At 45.8% G+C, this 22,719-nt stretch overlaps 1 protein-coding gene and 1 long non-coding RNA gene across 7 annotated transcripts in view; both read right to left on the bottom strand.

The window, feature by feature from the left end:
* LOC137840061 (uncharacterized) overlaps positions 1–22,719 on the bottom strand; it is a 205,980-nt gene that overhangs the window by 76,053 nt on the left and 107,208 nt on the right. The window lies entirely within an intron of this gene.
* The window catches only part of LOC125988688 (deoxyribonuclease-1-like 1), a 91,670-nt gene that overhangs the window by 60,992 nt on the left and 7,959 nt on the right, over positions 1–22,719 (bottom strand). The gene's annotated exons all lie outside the window — the stretch shown is intronic.

Genomic DNA, 22,719 nt, shown 5'->3' with positions numbered 1-22,719 from the left:
GTTTTTTTCCTTTTTATTGTGCATTTTATGTCTGATGCGACTTGTACTCCGGAGCAACTTTTAGTCTGAAAAATACAGTATATGTACGCATGTTGAAACAAACAAACAAACAAACAAACAAACAAACAAACAAACAAACAAACAAACACGAACTAACTAACTAACTAACTAACTAACCTTAAATTCTGCATTTTTTGCAGGTCACTAATTTTGATCCATCCATTTTCTGAACCACTTCTCACAAGAGTTGCGGGCACGCTTGGAGCCTATCCCAGCTGACTTTAGGAAGTAGGCGAGGGACACCCTGAACTGGTTGCCAGCCAAGTGCAGGCACACATAGTTTCAATTGTTAATTGGAAAAATCAAAAATCAATATACCCCATTGGCCCGAATAAAAGACGGTGTTTTTTGCATTGAAATAAGACTAACGCAAGATGGTGACAGATACCTTTAAAACGAATGATGACCTTAACTACCCAGGCCAAAGTGAACCCCTGTCACGAAGAATAAAAATAAAAATAGCGGTAGCACGAAGAAGTAAAATAAAAATTTGCGGTAAGAAAGAATAGAGTAGAAAATAAGAGAAGAGGTAACAGAAAATGGAGAAACAGTAGGTTGATTTATATTTCAAAAACCAGAAGCCATTTATTTACAAATGTGATTGCACTTTAGTTTACATATTTAAATGTTCAGATATTAAGATGTGAAAGACAGTTTTTGCATGATTTGAATGAGGCAAAATAACATGCTTTTTCTCTTGGATATATTGTTATAATCATTTGTTTCAGATGTACTGTAATTATTTTCTATACAAAATTTGGTAGTCAAAAATTGTTTTTCAAACTTGAGTCTTGAAAAAGAGGTGGTCGTCTTATATTCGGGCCAATACGGTATGTCATTATTGATCAATATAAGACGCTTATATCATTATCTAGTTTTCAGTCATATCGCCCTAACCCCAGACTGTTGAACAGTTGAAGCTGTACATCAGGAAAGAATGGGAAAGAATTCCCCCTTCAGAGCTTCAACCATTACTGTTCTCTGGTCCCAAACGTTTATTGAATGTTGTTAAAAGAAAGGTTAATGTTACACAGTGGCAAACATGACATGCTTTTTTGGAACGGGTTGCAGCCATAAAATTCTGAGTCAATGATTATTTGCTATATACAATTGTTTTTCAGTTTGAACATTAAATATTGTGTCCTTGTAGTGTATTCAGTTAAATAAATGTAGGTTGAACATGATTTGCAAACAATTGTATTCTGCCTTTATTTATATTTAACTTGTAATCCATCCATCCATCCATCCATCCATCCATCCATCCATCCATCCATCCATCCATCCTCTCAGGGATGAGAATGGCAAATGTGAAAAAGCCCGGAAAAGCAGCGGGATATATACATATATATACACACATATATACATATATATATATATATATATATATATATATATATATATATATATATATATATATATATATATATATATACATATATATGTATATATACACATACATATATATATATATATATATATATATATATATATATATATATATATATATATATATATACACTACCGTTCAAAAGTTTGGGGTCACCCAAACAATTTTGTGTTTTCCATGAAAAGTCACACTTATTCACCACCAAACGTTGTGAAATGAATAGAAAATACAGTCAAGACATTGACAAGCTTAGAAATAATGATTTGTATTTGAAATAAGATTTTTTTTACATCAAACTTTGCTTTTGTCAAAGAATCCTCCATTTGCAGCAATTACGGCATTGCAGACTGTTAGGGTTTTCAGGTTAGTTTGATCCTATGATTATGTTGGAATGTAACCTGTAATAATTAAACTCGCCTGTCCTGTCTTAACAAAAGTAGTAGAACAAAGTGCTAAGATCTTTTGAACTGATTGACTAGCTGCAGAGGAAACAATCAAAGTTGTTTTGTTCACACAACATCGTGAAGGACCCCCTGCTGTGCTTTGATCAGCCAGGGGCTTCGGCCATTTGTCTACTCTGACCCCCACTCTCACCCCCACTCTGTTCCTCCTAATAAATATGCCCTTGCAGGAAGGAGACTTTTCAGACTTCATTCCTGTAGCGAGTGAACTCTCCACCTGCAGGTGTCTAAAAGAACTTGCCTGTCTCCTGTGTGGTTCTTGCAAAATAAGTTGGAGTGAGCAAATCTCTAACACAGACCTTTGGCATTCTAGCTGTTAATTTGTTGAGGTAATCTGGAGAAATTGCACCCCACGCTTCCAGAAGCAGCTCCCACAAGTTGGATTGGTTGGATGGGCACTTCTTGCGTACCATACGGTCAAGCTGCTCCCACAACAGCTCAATGGGGTTCAGATCTGGAGCGTCACATTTGTGGGGTCAATTAAACGCTCAAAATGGCCAGAAAAAGAGAACTTTCATCTGAAACTCGACAGTCTATTCTTGTTCTTAGAAATGAAGGCCATTCCATGCGAGAAATTGCTAAGAAATTGAAGATTTCCTACAACGGTGTGTACTACTCCCTTCAGAGGACAGCACAAACAGGCTCTAACCAAAGTCGAAAAAGAAGTGGGAGGCCGCGTTGCACAACTGAGCAAGAAGATAAGTACATTAGAGTCTCTAGTTTGAGAAACAGACGCCTCATAGGTCCCCAACTGGCATCTTCATTAACTAGTACCCGCAAAACACCAGTGTCAACATCTACAGTGAAGAGGCGGCTGCGGGATTCTGGGCTTCAGGGCAGAGTGGCAAAGAAAAAGCCATATCTGAGACTGGCCAACAAAAGAAAAAGATTAAGATGGGCAAAAGAATACAGACATTGGACAGAGGAAGACTGGAAAAAAGTGTTGTGGACGGATGAATCCAAGTTTGAGGTGTTTGGATCACAAAGAAGAACGTTTGTGAAACGCAGAACAAATGAAAAGATGCTGGAAAAATGCCTGACGCCATCTGTTAAGCATGGAGGAGGTAATGTGATGGTCTGGGGTTGCTTTGGTGCTGGTAAGGTGGGAGATTTGTACAGGGTAAAAGGGATTCTGAATCAGGAAGGCTATCACTCCATTTTGCAACGCCATGCCATAGCCAGTGGACAGCGTTTGATTGGAGCCAATTTCATCCTACAACAGGACAATGACCCCAAACACACCTCCAAATTGTGCGAGAACTATTTAGAGCAGAAGCAGGCAGCTGGTATTCTATCGGTAATGGAGTGGCCAGCGCAGTCACCAGATCTGAACCCCATTGAGCTGTTGTGGGAGCAGCTTGACCGTATGGTACGCAAGAAGTGCCCATCCAACCAATCCAACTTGTGGGAGCTGCTTCTGGAAGCGTGGGGTGCAATTTCTCCAGATTACCTCAACAAATTAACAGCTAGAATGCCAAAGGTCTGCAATGCCGTAATTGCTGCAAATGGAGGATTCTTTGACGAAAGCAAAGTTTGATGTAAAAAAAATCTTATTTCAAATACAAATCATTATTTCTAACCTTGTCAATGTCTTGACTCTATTTTCTATTCATTTCACAACGTTTGGTGGTGAATAAGTGTGACTTTTCATGGAAAACACAAAATTGTTTGGGTGACCCCAGAGGGAGGCCCCGGTGACCCGCGTCCGGGCGAGGGAAAACTAAGTCCATTTATGTTACTCATCATAAGGGGCTTGTGAGCCGTGCTTTGTCTGGCCCCTCACCTAGGACCCGTTTGCCATGGATGACCCTACCAGGGGCATGAAGCCCCCGACAACATGGCTCCTAGGATCATAGGGGCACGCAAACCCCTCCACCACGATAAGGTGACGACTCGCGGAGGGGTATATATATATATATATATATATATATATACACACATATATACACATATATACACATATATACACATACATATATATATATATATATATATATATACACACACATACATATACATATATATATATATACGTATATACATATATATATATATATATATATATATAGATAGATAGATATACATACACACATATATATATATACACATATATATATATACACATATATATATATATATATATACATATATATATATATACATATATATATATATATACACATATATATACACATATATATATATATACACATATATATATATATATATACATATATATATATATACACACATATATATATACCCCTCCGTGAGTCGTCACCTTATCGTGGTGGAGGGGTTTGCGTGCCCTTATGATCCTAGGAGCCATGTTGTCGGGGGCTTCATGCCCCTGGTAGGGTCACCCATGGCAAACGGGTCCTAGGTGAGGGGCCAGACAAAGCACGGCTCACAGAAGCCCCTTATGACGATTGAAATAAATGGACTTCGTTTTCCCTCGCCCGGACGCGGGTCACCGGGGCCTCCCTCTGGAGCCAGGCCTGGAGGCGGGGCTCGAAGGCGAGCGTCTGGTGGCCGGGCCTTCGCCCATGGGGCCCGGCCGGGCATAGCCCGAAAAGGAAACGTGGGTCCCCCTTCCCATGGGCTCACCACCTGTGGGAGGGGCCAAAGGGGTCGGGTGCAATGTGTGCTAGGCGGCAGCCAAAGGCAGGGACCTTGGCGGTCTGATCCCCGGCTGCAGAAGCTGGCTCTTGGGACATGGAATGTCACCTCTCTGGCTGGAAAGGAGCGCGAGCTGGTGTGCGAGGCAGAAAAATTCCGACTAGATATAGTCGGACTAGCCTCCACGCACAGTTTGGGTTCCGGTACAAGCCCTCTCGAGAGGGGCTGGACTCTCTTCCACTCTGGAGTTGCCCACGGTGAGAGGCGTCGAGCAGGTGTGGGTATACTTATTGCCCCCCGGCTGGGCGCCTGCACATTGGGGTTCACCCCGGTGAACGAGAGGGTAGCCTCCCTCCGCCTTCGGGTGGGGGGACGGGTCCTGACTGTTGTTTGTGTCTATGCACCAAACAGCAGCTCAGAGTACCCACCCTTCTTGGGGTCCCTGGAGGAAGTGCTGGAGAGCGCTCCTTCTGGGGACTCCATCGTTCTACTGGGTGATTTCAATGCTCACGTGGGCAATGACAGTGAGACCTGGAAGGGCGTGATTGGGAGGAACGGCCCCCCCGATCTGAACCCGAGCGGTGTTCTATTGTTGGACTTCTGTGCTCGACATGGATTTTCAATAATGAACACCATGTTCAAGCATAAGGGTGTCCATGTGTGCACTTGGCACCAGGACACCCTAGGCCGCAGTTCGATGATCGACTTTGTAGTCGTGTCATCGGATTTGCGGCCGCATGTTTTGGACACTCGGGTGAAGAGAGGGGCGGAGCTGTCAACTGATCACCACCTGGTGGTGGGTTGGCTCCGATGGTGGGGGAAGATGCCGGTCCGACCTGGCAGACCCAAACGCTCTGTGAGGGTCTGCTGGGAACGTCTGGCAGAATCTCCTGTCAGGAAGAGCTTCAACTCCCACCTCCGGCAGAGCTTTTCCCACGTCCCGGGGGAGGCGGGGCACATTGAGTCTGAGTGGACCATGTTCCGCGCCTCCATTGTTGAGGCGGCCGACCGGAGCTGTGGCCGTAAGGTCGTTGGTGCCTGTCGTGGCGGCAATCCCCGAACCCGCTGGTGGACACCGGTGGTAAGGGATGCCGTCAAGCTGAAGAAGGAGTCCTATCGGGCCATTTTGGCCTGCGGGACTCCGGAGGCAGCTGACAGGTACCGGATGGCCAAGCGGAACGCGGCTTCGGCGGTTGCTGAGGCAAAAACCCGGGCGTGGGAGGAGTTCGGTGAGGCCATGGAGAATGACTTTCGGACGGCTTCGAGGAAATTCTGGTCCACCATCCGGCGTCTCAGGAGGGGGAAGCAGTGCAACGTCAACACTGTTTACAGTGGGGATGGCCTGCTGCTGACCTCGACTCGGGACGTCGTGAGTCGGTGGGGAGAATACTTCGAAGACCTCCTCAATTCCACCTACACGCCTTCCATTGAGGAAGCAGGGCCTGGAGACTCTGAGGCGGATTCTCCAATCTCTGGGGTCGAAGTCACTGAGGTAGTTAAAAAACTCCTCGGTGGCAAGGCCCCGGGGGTGGATGAGATCCGCCCAGAGTTCCTAAAGGCTCTGGATGTTGTGGGGCTGTCATGGCTGACACGGCTCTACAACGTTGCGTGGACATCGGGGACAGTGCCTCTGGATTGGCAGACTGGGGTGGTGGTTCCCCTCTTTAAGAAGGGGGACCGGAGGGTGTGTTCCAATTACAGGGGAATCACACTCCTCAGCCTCCCTGGTAAGGTCTATTCAGGGGTGCTGGAGAGGAGGGTCCGTCGGGAGGTCGAACCTCGGATTCAGGAGGAGCAGTGTGGCTTTCGTCCTGGCCGTGGAACAGTGGACCAGCTCTACACCCTCGACAGGATCCTCGAGGGTGCATGGGAGTTCGCCCAACCAGTCCACATGTGTTTTGTGGACTTGGAGAAGGCGTTCGACCGTGTCCCTCGGGAGGTTCTGTGGAGGGTGCTTCGGGAGTACGGGGTGCCGAGCCAACTGATAAGGGCGGTTCGGTCCCTGTATCACCGATGCCAGAGTCTGGTCCGCATTTCCGGCAGTAAGTCGGATTCGTTCCCAGTGAGGGTTGGACTCCGCCAAGGCTGCCCTTTGTCACCGATTCTGTTCATAATTTTTATGGACAGAATTTCTAGGCGCAGCCGAGGCGTTGAGGGGGTCCGGTTTGGGGACCTCAGCATCGCGTCTCTGCTTTTTGCAGATGACGTGGTGCTGTTGGCTTCTTCAGGCCGTGATCTCCAGCTCTCGCTGGAACGGTTCGCAGCCGAGTGTGAAGCGGTCGGGATGAGGGTCAGCACCTCCAAATCCGAGTCCATGGTCCTCGATCGGAAAAGGGTGGAATGCCCTCTCCGGATCGGGGATGAGATCCTGCCCCAAGTAGAGGAGTTCAAGTATCTTGGAGTCTTGTTCACGAGTGAGGGGAGGATGGAGCGTGAGATCGACAGGCGGATCGGTGCAGCGTCGGCAGTAATGCGGACCCTGTACCGGTCCGTTGTGGTGAAGAGAGAGCTGAGCCAAAAGGCAAAGCTCTCAATTTACCGGTCGATTTACGCTCCTACCCTCACCTATGGTCACGAGCTATGGGTCGTGACCGAAAGAACGAGATCTCGGATACAAGCGGCCGAAATGAGTTTTCTCCGCAGGATGTCCGGGCTCTCCCTTAGAGATAGGGTGAGAAGCTCGGTCATCCGGGAGAGACTCGGAGTAGAGTCGCTACTCCTCCACGTTGAGCCAGATGAGGTGGCTCGGGCATCTTATCAGGATGCCTCCTGGACGCCTCCCTGGGGAGGTGTTCCGGGCATGTCCCACCGGTAGGAGACCCCGGGGACGACCCAGGACGCGCTGGAGAGACTATGTCTCTCAGCTGGCCTGGGAACGCCTTGGGATCCCCCGGGATGAGCTGGATGAAGTGGCTGGGGAGAGGGAAGTCTGGGAGTCCCTCCTAAAGCTGCTGCCCCCGCGACCCGACCCCGGATAAGCGGAAGAAGATGGATGGATGGATGGACATATATATATATATATATATATATATATATATATATATATATATATATATATATATATATATATGGGCGGCTCGGTGGCGCACTGGGTAGCACGTCCGCCTCACAGTTAGGAGGGTGCGGGTTCGATTCCACCTCCGGCCCTCCCTGTGTGGAGTTTGCATGTTCTCCCCGGGCACTCCGGTTTCCTCCCACATTCCAAAAACATGCTTGGTAGGCCGATTGAAGACTCCAAATTGTCCCTAGGTGTGAGTGTGAGTGCGATTGGTTGTCTGTCTCTGTGTGCCCTGCGATTGGCTGGCAACCAGTTCAGGGTGTCCCCCGCCTACTGCCCGATGACGGCTGGGATAGGCTCCAGCACGCCCGCGACCCCCGTGGGGACTAAGCGGTTCAGAAAATGGATGGATGGATGGATATATATATATATATATATATATATATACACACACATATATATATATATATATATATATATATATATATATATATATATATATATATATATATACACACATATATATATATATACACACACATATATATATATACACACACATATATATATATATACACACATATATATATATATACACACATATATATATATATATATATATACACATATATTAAAAAAAAAAACCTTTTCCTCACCCCCGTGGGTGGTCTCTTTTTCCCTTCAAGCTCGGGTCCTCTACCAGAGGCCTGGGAGCTTGAGGGTTCTACGCAGTATCTTTGCTGTTCCTAGTACTGCACTTTTCTGGACTGAGATGTCAGATGTTTTTCCTGGGATCTGTTTCAGCCACTCCTCCAGTTTGGGGGTTACTGCCCCTAGTGCTCCAATGACCACAGGTACCACTGAAGTCTTAACTCTCCAGGTCTTCTCCAGCTCTTCTCTGAGCCCTTGATATTTCTCAAGTTTCTCATGTTCCTTTTTCCTAATGTTACCATCATTTGGGATGGCTATGTCAACCACAACGGCTTTCCTCTGCTGTTTGTCCACCACCACAATGTCCGGTTGGTTCGCCATTACCATTCTGTCTGTCTGGATCTGGAAGTCCCAGAGGATCTTGGCTTGGTCATTCTCTACCACCTTTGGAGGTGTTTCCCACTTGGATCTTGGGACTTCCAGTCCATACTCTGCACAGATGTTCCTGTACACTATTCCAGCTACTTGGTTATGGCGCTCCATGTATGCTTTACCTGCCAGCATCTTACACCCTGCAGTTATGTGCTGGATTGTCTCAGGACCTTCTTTGCACAATCTACACCTGGGGTCTTGTCTGGTGTGGTAGATTTGGGCCTCTATTGCTCTGGTGCTCAAGGCCTGTTCTTGTGCAGCCAGGATCAGTGCCTCTGTGCTGTCCTTCAGACCAGCTCTTTCTAGCCATTGGTAGGATTTCTGGATATCAGCTACTTCAGCTATGTTTCGGTGGTACATCCCATGTAGGGGCTTGTCCTCCCATGATGGTCCCTCCAGCACCTCATCTTCCTTTGATGCCCATTGTCTGAGACATTCACTGAGCACGTCATCCGTTGGGGCCTTATCCCTGATGTACTTATGGATCTCGGATGTTTCATCTTGGATCGTGGCTCTCACGCTCGCTAGTCCTCGGCCTCCTTCTTTACGGCTAGTGTACAGTCTCAGGGTGCTGGACTTGGGATGGAACCCTCCATGCATGGTTAGGAGCTTCCGTGTCTTGATATCTGTGGTCTGTATATCTTCCTTTGGCCACCGTATGATTCCTGCAGGGTACCTGATTACTGGTAGGGCGTAGCTGTTAATGGCTAGGGACTTGTTCTTGCCATTGAGCTGACTTCTTAGGACTTGCCTTACTCGATGGAGGTATTTGGCTGTGGCTGCTTTCCTTGTTTCCTCGTCAAGGTTGCCATTTGCCTGTGGAATTCCAAGGTATTTGTAGCTGTCCTCAATGTCTGCTATTGTTCCTTCTGGGAGTGAGACCCCCTCTGTGTGGATTACCTTTCCTCTTTTAGTCACCATGCGGCCACATTTCTCAAGTCCGAATGACATTCCGATGTCAGAGCTGTAGATCCTGGTAGTGTGGATCAGGGAGTCAATGTCCCGCTCGTTCTTAGCGTACAGCTTTATGTCATCCATGTAGAGGAGGTGGCTGATGGTGGCCCCATTCCCGAGTTGGTATCCATAGCCCGTCTTGTTGATTATTTGGCTGAGGGGGTTCAGTCCTATACAGAACAGCATTGGGGACAGAGCGTCTCCTTGGTATATACCACATTTGATGGTCACGTGTGCAAGTGGCTTGCCATTGGCTTCAAGTGTGGTTTTCCACTGTTTCATCGAGTTGGCGATGAAGGTTCTCAGAGTCCCATTGATGTTGTACAGCCTCAAGCATTCAGTGATCCAAGTATGTGGCATTGAGTCATATGCTTTCTTGTAATCAATCCAGGCAGTGCTCAGGTTGGTACGTCTAGTTCTGCAGTCTTGGGTGACTGTTCTATCCACCAGGAGTTGATGTTTTGCTCCTCTGGTACTTTTACCAATCCCTTTCTGAGCAGTGCTCATGTATTGATCCATGTGCCTGCTGATCTTATCTGATATTATGCCCGACATCAGCTTCCATGTTGTGGAGAGGCAGGTGATTGGCCGGTAGTTGGATGGGACTGTACCCTTTGATGGATCCTTCTGGATCAGGATCGTACGCCCTTGGGTTAGCCATCCAGGGTGAGTCCCATCCCTTAGCAGCTGGTTCATTTGTGCTGCCAGGCGCTCATGGAGAGTTGTAAGTTTCTTGAGCCAGTAGCTGTGGATCATGTCAGGGCCTGGTGCTGTCCAGTTTTTCATTCCTGAGACTCTTCTCTGGATGTCTGCCACTGTGATGGTTACTGGGTTCTGTTCAGGGAGCTTGCTGTGGTCCTTTCTCAGAGCCACCAGCCACTGTGCATCCTTCTTATGTGATGCCTCCCGCTCCCATATATCCTTCCAGTACTGTTCAGTTTCCAGCCTTGGTGGGTCTGCTCTGCTATTATTCCCCTGCCACTGAGCGTACACTTTCGCTGGTTGTGTTGTGAACAACCTGTTTATTCGTCTGGCTTCATTCTCTCTTGTGTACCTCTTTAGGCGGCTGGCCAAGGCTTGGAGTCTTTGTTTGGCAGTTTTGAGTGCTTCAGGTATGGGCATATGGCTGTATTTCTTGGGAACTTGCTTTTTCATTGCACCTTTCTGGGCCTCTGTCATTTGGCTCACTTCTCTCCGTGCTATCTTGATTTTGGCCTCCAGCCTTCTCTTCCATGGTGGGCACTGTTGTGGTCGCATATGGTCATTCTTCTTGTAGCCAAGCATTTCTAGGATCACTGCTGCTGAGGTGTATATCAGCTCATTGGTTTCAGTGATGGTAGCCGTAGGAATTGTTGTCAATGCTGCATTCACATCTTCTAGGAGACTTTCTGAGGGTACTTCACTTAGCCTCTGCAGTGTGTATCTAGGTTCCCGAGCATTCATTCTCACCGTGATCTTGTTCTTCAGGTCAGTTGCTGCCTCGTTCAGCTTGATTGTGCTTATTGGGGTTTCGTACCCAACCTCTGGGCTTTTACATGGATTTAACTCGTCTCTGACCTGGTGCTCTGGTTGGCCTTCGCTATGGCATTTGTGTTGTATCTCATCAATCTCGAGGTGTGATAGCAGGTGCCGTTTATGGATATTGGAACATTGAGCTACTAGTTGCTTGGCCGATAGTGTTGACTGTGGGTATTGAAGTTGCCATTGTTCCCGCATTCTCCGCATGTAACCCCTCTCGCTCGGGTTGCTGGAGTAGTAGCATTCCAACAGATCCTTATTCTCGCATCTCGCCCATTTGTGTCTTGTTCCAGTAGCCCATTTTTCATCAGGGTGCTCTGGTTCCCCAGCACCTGACGCAGACCTTGTTTGTCCGGGCGACGTCTGAGCCGGCATGTCTTTCGTTTCTTGTACTCTCATTATCTCTGAGGTAGGCGGTATCGTTAAGGGTCTTGCCTAAGGACCCACACTGACTGTTGGTAAGGTAATCGCTCATTGCTCATATTGTGCCCCTGCCGGTGTGTGTGTGTGTGTGTGTGTGTGTGTGTGTGTGTGTGTGTATGTATATATATATATATGTGTGTGTATATATGTGTGTATATACATGTGTGTGTGTATATATGTGTGTATATACATGTGTGTGTATATATATGTATATATACGTATATATGTATATATATATATATATATATGTATATATATATATATATATATATATATATATATATATATATATATATATATATATATATATGTGTGTATAGGGATCCTAACTAAGCTGTTGGTGAGTCTGGTGGTGCGGGCGCACAGGCTTCTGTACCTCTTCCCAGAGGGCAGTAGATCAAACAAAGTGTGAGCGGGGTGACTCGCATCACTCACAATCGTGGTCGCCCTGAGGGTGAGATGGGAGGTGTAAATGTCCTTCAGGGACGGGAGTGAAGCACCAATAATCCTTCCAGCTGTGTTCACTATGCGCTGCAGGGCCTTCCTGTTGTATTCGGTGAAGCTTCCACCCCACACAGCGACACAGCTGGAGAGGACGCTCTCAATAGTGCCTCGATAGAATGTGGTCATGATGGCTGGTAGAGCACTAGCTCGCCCGAGTTTCCGCAGGAAGTACAGGCGGCGCTGAGCTTTCTTCGCCAGTGATGCAGTGTTGGTGGTCCAGGAGAGGTCTTCACTGATGTGCACCCCCAGGAACCTGATGCTGCTCACTCTCTCCACCACAGCACCGTCTATGGTCAGTGGCAGGTGATGGGTGTGACCCATGTGGAAGTCAACAACAATCTCCTTGGTCTTGCTGACGTTCAGCAGGAGGTTGTTTTAGATAAATTGTATATATATGTTATCATGCGTTCCCTAATGAGTACTTATTAATAAAGTTATTAACACAGAATGCTTGCTGTTTCGCCTTGCAGACGTCCACCAGTCCACAACAAGTCTTACGATGCTGTCTGGAGCTTCCTGACCTTCTACACCTCTGGGAATCCAAGAAAGTTGTTGATAGCTCAATCTATTTTGTTGATGTCTGCATATGGCATTTTGTCTTTGCACTCTTTTCTCATGGTGTCTTGTCTGTGACTTCTTGTTTCACATAGCATTTTGTCCTTGCACTCTTTTCGTTTCTCGTGGTATCCTGTCTGCGACTTCTAGTTTCACATAGAATCTCGTTTCTTCTCTCATGAGACAAAGCCCACGCTTCCCCCCCACCTATCAGGGGCTAGTCTCACATTGTAGGTAGGGCATTCCAAATAAAAAGAGTGAGGAGTGTAAACAGATTTTAGTGTAGTCGGATTGCTGTAAGTCTGAATGTCATGTCTATGTTGTGGGCCCGTGTGTTTGTTTCTGTGTATGTTTGTCTTTGTGTATCAGTTCGTTATAAAGGTTGGAATTGCGTTAAATTGGTGCACGAAAACGGTGTGCTAGACAATGGTTTACCAGATTTGCATTGTTAAATGTAAGGATTAGAAATTATAGAATAATATGAGGGTTGTGGGCAGAAACTTGTCCGACGAGGAGAGTGCCCAACCCTCATAAAAATGTGTGAGTGAGAGAAAACATACATTGTAGAACTGGATAAAATTAGGTTAATGATTAGAAATCAAAGGTGTTATTATTATTCTCTTATCCCCTGCATTGCAAATGTTTTCTTGATGCAGATAGGTTAACAGGCTGGGACTTTCGTGAGGAGATAATTTATCCATTGATGGGGGTTAGTAATTGTCCAAATTCTAGTCACATGTTTTGAGGGACCACAGCAACAACATATTTAATTTGCACGCCATTATTTAGTATGATATGACAGTGTCTAGCTAAGTAGACTGTTCTATCAAAAAATCTGAGAGTGAAGGAGGAGGTTTGATTTGTAATCTGACATTTGGGTCCCATTTTGAAGAGCATAGATTGTTTTTGTTTGTTCATTTTTAAAGATATATTTAACAGTTTATCTCGGTGCAGTAAGGATATAGCAATTTTGCAAGACTTAAAATTAAAAAGCAAAATTACATTCTCATTTTCCCAGATGTGAGGGAAATTGAAAGATAAGGAAGACAAAGAAAAGATAAAAAAGAACTTGCTGTTGCACAGACAGGAAGATGACACAGTGTCAGCGCGAGCTCGCTTAAGAACCGCAGCTGAGAATGTGATGAATGAAGATGAGAAAAATGATCAAATTACAAAGACAGATGTTGGGGCACGGCAGAGCGAACCATCCTTTCCGTCTTTGTACCCCAAATTAAACAACTCATTGCTTCCTATAATTTGAGAGGTGATGAAGTACAACAGGTTTTCATGGCATCCTTAACCAAACATTGGGCAAGCGTTAAAGACACCTGGAGTCCTTTTGATCTCCAGGGCCGTCCATTGGAATATAACGGGGTGCCATTACAAATACAAATTGACCAAGTATTGGGCAGGATAAAAATAAAATTCCAACGTAGAGCAAATTACACAGACATTGGCCGAACTAAACAAAAAGAAAATGAGTTGTTTGAAGACTTTAGACACAGACCGGAAAGAGTGTTCAACTGATTTCTATGATCAACAACACAAAAATGCTCTACATGCAAATTTGCGACCAGTATTATGTGGGATATGGATAAATTCAATTTTTCCTTATAAAATGGTGCCGTTTGGGTTTGAAGTACATAGTCGCTTCAAAGGAGGAAAAGCATGATTTACGATACGCGATTGATCAATGAGAAGGCTATTCCTTGTGCCAGGGGTGTCAAACTCATTTATTCGCGGGCCGCAGTGTAGTCATGGCTTCTTTTGGAGGGCCGGTATGACTGTCATACCCGAGTAGATGTGTTAGCGCCTCATATTGTGGGAGCTGCAGAACAAGCTGACGAGTACCTCGCTTTCAAATCAGACAAGTAAAAACTGGTCTAATATTTAAAATTTAACATATTACTAAAAGTGAAGATAATTTGCAATTCGAGTAATGGCACATGAATATGAAGCACAATTTGACACCTGTGCCTTATACAAAGGTAAAGTTGGATTGGAATTTGATGAAACGGATATGGACATCCACATATTCCATTAGAGTTTAAATTGCTTGCAATGTAATTGCAAATTGGTTAACACCTGTGTGAGTGAGTGAGTGAGTGAGTGAGTGAGTGAGTGAGTGAGTGAGTGAGTGAGTGAGTGAGTGAGTGAGTGAGTGAGTGAGTGAGTGAGTGAGTGAGTGAGTGAGTGAGTGAGTGAGTGAGTGAGTGAGTGAGTGAGTGACTTTTCTGTCGCCTGCACGTCGTCTTTCTTGCATGGCTACGTTGCTGTCTCAGCCGCATCTGACCGTTGAAAGATGCACGACACTCAATCCTGCCACTCTCATTCCCCTTCCTGACGACGGCGAATTCCATGATTGTGTCGATGCTGCCCAACAGATTGCAAAGGCTCGGCCTGATTTGGAAGATACACCTCTGCCAGATGGTCATGTGGTTTTTGTTGATGGGTCTTCTAAGAAAAATGAATCTGGTGTGACCCTTACTGGGTATGCCGATGTTACTGCCGACGAGGTTTTGGAGGCTGCTAAACTGCCATCCAATATGTCTGCACAGGCCGCTGAGCTCATTGCTTTGGCTGGGGCCTGCAAATTGTTTGCAAACAAATCCCTCACTATCTGGACTGGTAGTCAGTATGCTTTTGCTACAGTGCACGTTTTTGCTCAGCAGTGGAGCAACCATGGCATGGTAACTTCTGCAGGGAGGCCCGTCACCCATTCCACAATACTAACTCAACTTTTGGACGCTGTCCAGCTGCCTTTAAAGGTGGCGGTTTGCAAATGTGCTGCTCACACTGCAAGCTCTGATCCTGTTTCTCTCGGTAATGCTTTTGCTGACAAATCCGCTAAGGCCGCTGCAGAGGGCCTGCTCCATGTCCTCTCGTCTCTCACAGCTCATGATTCAATGTCACACATCTCCCCTGATGTGTTGCTTGACATGCAGTCTCAGAGCCCCTCCCAGGAACGGCTCTCTTGGGAAAAACGGGGTGCAACTGAAAACACTGTTGGTCATTTTGTGTGACCTTTGGGCAAACCTGTCTTGCCTCGTAACTTGTTCAAATCGGATTGCTATTTCGAGTCATGGGGTCACCCATGTCTCGACGGGGGGGTATGGTGAAACAAGTTGAAGCTATTTATACGACATACGGTTTTGCAGCTTTTTCACAAGGCAATTTAGGACCTCAGAGAGGAAAGTTCCCGACTTCATTGTATCCGTTTCAGACAATACATATGGTTTATATCCAATTACATAAATGTGAAGGGAAAGAATATTGTTTTTTCTGTATGAGTTTTCTGCATTTATCTTATTGTAAAAAGGTGATCTCCGCAGACCCAACCTAAGTACGGTAGGTGAGCAAAGTCTGGTAATAGTGCCTGATCCTGGTGCCAAGATCCAGGGTTGACACGAAAGCTAGCAGAAGCTAATTTCCAAGACACCAACCCGAAGCTCAGGGTGTTGACTCTGAGGAGATCCAAAACGTGAGCATTAGAGAGTCATTCGTAAAGTGCTTTAATCGGGCTGTAGCCTGCGCAAAGTCTACCATGTGCTTTTGGTTGCTTTTGCTGGGTTGTGGGATTGTTTTTTTTTTTTTTTTCGGGGGTTATTTTATTTGTATGGATAGAGTACCATGAGCCTCGGACATTCTTCTCTCAGGCAACTACCAACGCTGGTTCTAATCAATATGGACCATGGGGAAAATTGCTAGACATAAGCGCAACACTAAATCCCCTTTTGATCAGGTTGTTTGTATTCCAGAAACCGTCCGCGTTCCAACTTGCGTACCATGGCTTTTGTCTTGGACTTACAATAACTCATTAATGTTTACTGTGGCTCCTAATACATCTTCTTCTATTATTTTACCTATGAAAAGTTTGAAAGGTTTCACAATGGTCACCCCGCTCTCTGGTTCCAGTGAAGAGGCTGTGTTCTTTGCTAAACGAGTAACTTTGAAGAATCAGGGCACAAGCCTCCTTTTAACTTTTACACTCCCTGATGGTCAAATTTGTCCTCCAAATGCCACCTTGTTTAACACTTGTGGGCTTGGTCCTCTGGAATCGATCCTTGCTTTCCTATTGCTATTTGCCTTAATAAAACAATGTCGATCGCAGACCGTCCCGTTACAAATAATTACACCCTGTCAGCAGGAGAAAAAAATCACAAGTATGCTCCTCATTGATGTAGACAGCTATTTGGTAGCCTCCACAGGGATAAGCGGTCAAACCAACAACTGGCTTCTTATGGCTGAGCAAGCCGCAAAGATGGCTAACACCAGTTGCATTGCATGCATGGGTCCAAGACCTCTTTTGAAAATCATACCTGCAAATATAGTTCCTAAGTGTGCTGTTGTTTTAATGTTAAACTCATCCATTTCACCCACTCGTGATTGTTTTAAATGGGATAAGGTTTACCCTGTTGCCTCTATGACAAAATATAAACCCCTTTTTTCGTCCGATGTAGCTAGGGGAAATTTTACATGCATTAGATTACCTGGTACCGGTGAGAAGCTCGGCGCCCTACCTCCTCCATGGTGTGGGTCCATGACCAATGTCACTGCCCCTTTTTTGCCCATTGCTCGTAGTGATATTTGGTTTTGGTGTAATAGTAAACTTTATGATAGGTTGTCTTTAAACAGCTCTGGAATTTGCGCTTTGGTAACCCTATTGCTTCCTGTTCATTTGTCAGGAGGTTGTTGTCCCTGCACCACATGGTCAGAAGGTCGACCTCCGACCTGTATTGAGTCTCGTCGCCCTTGGTGATGAGACCCACCAGAGTTGTGTCGTCAGCAAATGTCACTATGCGGTTGGTGCTGTTGGTTGCAGTGCAGTCATGCGTCAGCAGGGTGAAGAGCAGCGGACTGAGCACGCAGCCTTGGGGGGGCGCCCCTGCTCAGCATGATGCTGCTTGAGATATTATCACCAACATGTACTACTTGAGGCCTCTGACAGAGGAAGTCCAGTAGCCAGTTGCAGAGGTAGGTACTGAGTCCCAGTTTGTCGAGTTTGCAGATGAGTCGTTGTTGAATGCAGAACTAAAGTCCACAAACAGCAATCTCACATACAAGTCTCTTTTTTCTAGGTGGGTGAGGGCTGAGTGGAGGGCAGAGCAGATTGCATCCTCAGAGGACCGTTTGGCTCGGTATGCAAACTGGAAGGGGTCAAGGGTGGGGGGGGAGAATGGATCTGATGTGTGTCATGACAAGCCGCTCAAAGCACTTCATGATGATGGGTGTCAGTGCCACGGGGCGGTAGTCATTGAAGCAGGATGGGGAAGTTTTCTTCGGCACAGGTATGATGGTGGCAGCCTTCAAACATGATGGGACGATGGCTTGCTGCAAAGAATTGTTAAAGATGTCTGTGAAGACACCCTTAAGCTCCTTCGCGCAGTCCTTCAGAGCTCGACCTGGGATGTTGTCTGGCCCTGCTGCCTTACGGGTGTTGATAGCAGCAAGTGTCCTCTCTCACAGCTCTGCGGCGCGGACTTGTAGTCCGATGGTCTGAATGCCCTGCCACAGGCTTCGTGCGTTCCTGCTGTCTTTGAAGTGCACGGTAATCTTGCAAGTGAATGCCTTTTTTGCTTCTTTGATGCCACGGGACAGGTTGGCCCTCGCTGTTCTCATGCCAGCTTTAACCCCAGCCCTGTAGGCTTCATCTCTGGCCCTCAATAGCCTGGACATCGCCTGTCAGCCATGGCTTCCAGTTAGCCCGAGTGATGATGTATTTTGTGTGGGTCACATCATTAATGCACTTTCAGATGTAAGAGGTTACAGAGTCTGTATACTCCTCTATGTCCGTCTGATTGTTGTAAGTGGCTGCCTGCTTAAACATTTCCCAGTCTGTTGTGTCAAAGCAGTCTCGAAGAGCATCAGAGGCTCCCTCAGGCCACACTTATACCTGCTTGCGAACCGGCCTGTATGCTTTCACCCTTTGTCTGTATGCGGGCATTAGCATAACAACGATATGGTCAGAAAGTCCAATGTGAGGGAGTGGGGTGGCTTTGAAAGCGCCTTTATGCGTAGTGTAGACCAGGTCCAGGAAGCTGCCTCCTCGTGTTGGAAAATCAACATGCTGGTGTAGCTTTGGAAAAACAGTCTTCAGGTCTGCATGATTAAAATCCCCAGTCAGGGTGCGCCGTCTGTTGTTCACTGACAGCCTGGTACAGTTCACTAAGAGCCATGATCTTGTCGCTTTGAAGGCGGGATGTATACCGCGACTAGCAGAATCGCAGTAATTTCCCTTGGCAGGTAAAAAGGACGGCACTTTAAGATCACAAACTCCGCTAGTGGCGAGCAGTGTTTGCATACAACCACAGTGTCCTGGGACCATTCGTCACGTATGTAAACACAGATTCTTCCTCCTCGCGATTTTCCACCCTTTACAATGGCCTGGTCTGCTAGATAGCATGTTAGCTGCCCCAGTTGTACAGCAGAACCGGAATGTTGACATTCAACCAACTCTCAGTGAACACGAGCACACAGCAGTTACTCACTGTCCGGTTCATAGATCTCAGCAGTCGTATGTAATCCATTTTGTTGTCCAGTGAGCGAACATTCGCCAGAAGAATGGAAGGTACGGCCGGGCGAGTTGGGTTGGCTGCTCGCCTGGCCCGGACGCCTCCGCCCTTGCCCCTCTTCTGCCTCCTCGCACACCGCTTCCGACGCTTCCGGGGGAGGAGTGGCAGGCGAGTCTGGTGTTGTTTCAGGCCGGGGAAGTCTAAGTTCCTTTAATGTCTCTGTTTCGAAGTCCAGAACGCTGCAAAACTCGCTTTTGCCGATGTCCAGTAGAAACTGCCTGCTGTACTTGTAGCACGACGTAGTAAGACGAGACGCACACGTAAAACTGTCGGACAAACACTTCTTAAATGAGCAAAACATAAAATTAAAACAATATATTCGAGAGAAAATTTTTTATTTTGCCTCATTCAAGTCATGCAAAGACTGTCTATCACATCTTAATATCTGAACATTTACCGTATTTTTCGGACTAAAAGTCGCTCCGGAATATACGTCACATCAGCCATAAAATGCACAATAATATGTCGCATTTTGGGGGAAAGGTATTCGACAAAATCCAACACCAAGAACAGACATGAACGAGCAACAAGGGGCTAAACGATACGGTATGCTAACGTGACAAACACAAACGAGAAGCTGAGAACGGGCCTGATGTAACAATAACAGTTATTCAAATAAATATAACATAAATAACACCTATATCAAACCATCTGTGTCACTCCAAATCATTAAAGCCATCGATCGAAACGGTCCTCTTTTATATAAACAAGTCGGACGTCAGCGCCGCGTTGCAGTTCAACATTTTCTATAGGCCCATATAACAATATATAAACTGTACTGTTATCCCGTTTATTCTTTCGTTAAACGCTCTAACACTGCCCCCTAGTGACCAAATTTAGGTTAGGTTTCATTTGTTCATTCATTTCCGGTTACTCGACCCCCACTCAGCCACTACGCAGTTCGTACGCAGCTACCAGACAGTGCACATCGTCGCAGCGGGTTCGTGGCTCAGCCTTGGGGTATCTTAGTCTGTAAGTTATACATTCTAGTTGACTTTCTGTATATGTGTGTTTATAAAATGTACGCTAACATCCTAAGCTCCATTTGCCTGTGAATGCTACGCTAGTATTGCAAATGTGATTGTTTAGCGCTACTTTTGGCTACAATGCTATGCTAGGTTTACGCATGTGACGGTTAGGTAGGCTAATCGTCTCCATTTAAGTTTATATGTTTTCATTTCTACATCTTCTGTGATTTTGATGTACATTCTACTGATGCACGGTTGTTGTGTGAATTACAGTTTTACAAATACCTGTACAAGAAATAACTGCCTGTGTGCCAAGTAAAGCAGCTACAAACTACGCGGCCGCAGCGTCCTTTTTCTTCAGTTGTTCGCTATCTGTCTAGCCTTGGCAGACGTCACGCCAGCGTGAGGACAGAATATAAACTATGTATGAAATAATAATATAAACAACAATTTTATCGAACCATCCGTGTCACTCAAAATCAATAAATTCATCAGAATCTTTGTTTTCCGAGTCACTTGGAAAAACAAAACAAAACAAAAAAACACAGCTGTTGACCCCGGAAAGACGACGTGCGCCGCGGACGTCAGACTCGATACCGTAATTTTCGGACTATAAGTCGTGTTTGTTTTTTTTTCATAGTTTGGGTGGGGGTGCGACTTATACTGAGCAACTTATATGTGAATTTTTTCAAAAATAAAAAAAAATAAAAAGTGAAACAGCAATAAACGAACCGCAATGTAGCAAGGGATTAGTGTAATTTGAATTTCAAGTGACGTCAGCAGCGCGGCGCGGCGCGGCGGTTGTTTCCAAAAAGGACAAAGATTGATCACAGGATGCCCGTACTACCGGCATCATTAGCGGCTTTGTTTGTAAGTGACACTGAGGACGAAGAGTTTGAAGGATTTAATGATTTGGAGTGACACAGAAGGTTTGAAAAACTATTAAGGCTTTTACGCACGCCCGGTCCTACTCTACGGAGTTCTCTTTAACCTCCGTGGATGGAAGTCTGGGCCGGCGCTCGGCCGGGTGGCTGTCCGGGGATGGTGGATGGGGCTCGGACATGGCTTTTACGCACACCCGGTCCTACTCTACGGAGCTCTCTTTCACCTCCGTGGATGGAAGTCGGGGGCCGGCGCTCGGCCGGGTGGCTGTCCGGGGACGGTGGATGGGGCTCGGACATGGCTTTTACGCACGCCCGGTCCTATTCTATGGAGCTCTCTTCCACCTCCGTGGCTGAAAGTGCCACCTTCGGGGATGGAAGTCCACGCCGCAACACGCCTGGAAGTCGACGCTGGTGCTTGGGGCCATGTGGCAGTTAACTATTTATGTTATAGTTATTTGATATATTTTATTTCGTGTAGCAACTTGTATATGATTTTATCGTTACAGTTCAGTAGTTGTTGGCTCATTGAACTCTTGTTTTGTTAAATAAAGAGCCGTTTACCAAACCCACGTCTTCCTTGTACTTTGTTAACGCTACAATATAGTTATATACTAGATCTGAGGAATAACGACGATGCTGACATCAGGGCGCACGTCCCCCCCCCCCCCCCCCCCATCGTCCGTCCACCCACAACCGCACATATTGTGTACAAATCGTCGTCCGTCGACTCACATGTGTCGTCAAACAAACGTTCGGTACCGCCCACTTTGGGAACCACTGATTTAGAGTGACACAGATGGTTTCATAATATTATTGCTTATATATTAGTTATTTGATATATAATTTATATATCGTTATATGGGCCTGTGGAATATTTTGAACTGCAAGCGCTGTCAGCGGCGCACACCCATTGTTGACAAAGGACGATCGATGGATTTAATGAATTGGAGTGACACAGATGGTTTTATAAACGTGTTATTTATGTAATAGTTTTTTGAATGACTCTGAATATTATGTCAGGTCCGTTTTCAGCTCTTCGTTTGTGTTTATGTTATGTTAGCATACCTATCGTTTAGCCTGTTGTTGCTCGTTCATGTCTGTTCTTGGTGTTGGATTTTGTCGAATAAATTTCCCCCAAAATGCGACTTATACTCCGGAGCGATTTAAGGGTTGTTTTTCATGTTATTGTGCATTTTATGGCTACTGCGACCTATATTCCGGAACGACTCTTAGTCCGAAAAATACAGTATATCAAATAAATGTAATATAAACAACAATTTTATCGAACCATCCGAGTCACTCCAAATCAATAAATTCAGCAGAATCTTCGTCTTCCGTGTCACTTAAAAAAAACACACACAAAAAAAACACAGCTGTTGAAACCGGAGTACGTGCGCTGCTGACGTCAGCCTAGCTATATCAAATAAATGTAATATAAACAACAGTTTTAACGAACCACCCGTGTCACTCCAAATCATTAAATCCACCGGAATATTCATCCTCTGTAAAAAACAAAAAAACAAAAAAAAAAAACAGCTGTCGATTCTGGACCTACGTGCGCACTGACGTCAGTTTGGTTGTCAGTTGGCGGCTCCAATTATTCCACATATCTACGTATACAACTATACTGTAGCGTTACCTTTGAAGTCAGCGGTGGGTATGTTTAGCTCTTTGGCTATTTCCACGATCTTGAGCTGAATGACAGCTCTGCTGATGGGCATCCCGCCCTTTCG

This window comes from Syngnathus scovelli, chromosome 2, assembly GCF_024217435.2.
Source record: "Syngnathus scovelli strain Florida chromosome 2, RoL_Ssco_1.2, whole genome shotgun sequence".
Classification (NCBI taxonomy): Eukaryota; Metazoa; Chordata; class Actinopteri; order Syngnathiformes; family Syngnathidae; genus Syngnathus; species Syngnathus scovelli.
This window is presented reverse-complemented; position numbering and strand designations above follow the sequence as displayed.